A 1,582-nucleotide genomic window follows, 5' to 3' on the forward strand; every position below is an offset into this window, starting at 1 on the left:
TATGAGAGGCCATTTATTAGAAAAATACATCATGCTGGGAATGGTAGAGTGTCATAGAAAGACAAGAAGACCTTCAATAATATGAATTGATATAGTGACTGTGACAATGGCCTTGAATGTGTTAGAAATTATGAGGATGACATAGGATAGATCGGATAGGGAAAGATTCATATCCATTGTTCACAGAGTCACTATTTGTGTTGAATAATGAACAAAAAATTCAAAGAAAAATGATGCTCTTGAATTGTGATGTTGATGATGACCATGGTCTGCCAAAAAAACAAATCTCTTGAAAGGAACTGAAATCAGGGTGCTCCTTATAACTGTGGATTTTGGAAATTCTCAGATATTTTAAGAATGTTGTCAAGAGACATCAATTTTTTTGGGAAAAGCATTATATTTGGAAAAGTAGAGAGTCTGAAAACAGAAATATCCCTAATGAGATGTGGTGACACAGAGCCTGCAACAAAGGCACTGGGCATGGCAGAGATTGTGAGGATGGTGTAGGATAAGCAAAGGTTTTGAATTGTTCATAGGGTCACTATGAGTCATAGTCAAGTAGATGACATTTAACAATAAGTAATGATGAAGTCTGTACATAGGGTTTTCAGAGGCCTGCTATTTCAGAAGTGGATGGCCAATTCTTCTTCCTAGTCTGTCTTAATCTGAATGTTCAGATTTAGAGGAGTATCTGACAGACAAGCAATTTGTGGAACAGTGAAAGATAAATCCCTCATTGTGGAGTTAACCATTAGTTACAGTGTTGACCCTGCCCTTAGCCCAGTGCCTTGACCCACTTATTTCCCAGCTCCACCCTCCACCAGGATAACCCTCCACATCTACCAAATCCCTTCAGAAATTACCTTCCATTGTCCAACCCATGATCTGACAGCTTGTATCTGAAGCATTCTTGGCTTCTGTGATTCCAAACACGTCAACTGATGACAATTTTTTAAGCTGTGAGTAATGTCTCTTAAGTTTAGTTGTACGGTCTCCAAGGGAAGGTGACGTGTCCAATAGAACTCCTGTGTAGATTGTAGACCGATTTTGGCCCTGTACCTGTAGGGTTACAACAGCTTTTGGCTCCAGTCGCTTCTCTATTTTCTGTGACGACTTCCACCCACCCACGGCTTCCAGGTTCCCCGTGGGTAATCGGGATGGATGTCAGAGGCAGTGTTATTGACACAGGATAGAGCAGGGTTTAGGGCTGTTGTACATAGGGTCGCTATGAGTCGCAAATGACTCGATGGCACATAACAACAACAACAACGATTATGAAGCCATCCTCCATGACATGACCTGAGATGTGATAGTCAATCAGTTCTAAAGGGGTTATTTGTTAATTGGGTCATGGCCTTTATCTGATGAAAGGGGAGTTTCCTTGTTTGTCTCATAGGTGATAAAACAAATGAGAAATCCTCTGGGCTGAAATGAAACAATTTAGTGCCATCTAGAAAGAGCAAGAGTTTGACACATCTTTTGGGCCAAAAGGACATATACAGAAAAACTTCTAAATTAGAGGAAGACCAAGGCATATGAAGATCCTCAGTGAATGCTGAAGCTACAAATGTTGAAATAAGAA

Source organism: Elephantulus edwardii, unplaced genomic scaffold (assembly GCF_000299155.1).
Source record: "Elephantulus edwardii isolate Elephantulus edwardi_28Jun2011 unplaced genomic scaffold, EleEdw1.0 scaffold00123, whole genome shotgun sequence".
NCBI lineage: Eukaryota > Metazoa > Chordata > Mammalia > Macroscelidea > Macroscelididae > Elephantulus > Elephantulus edwardii.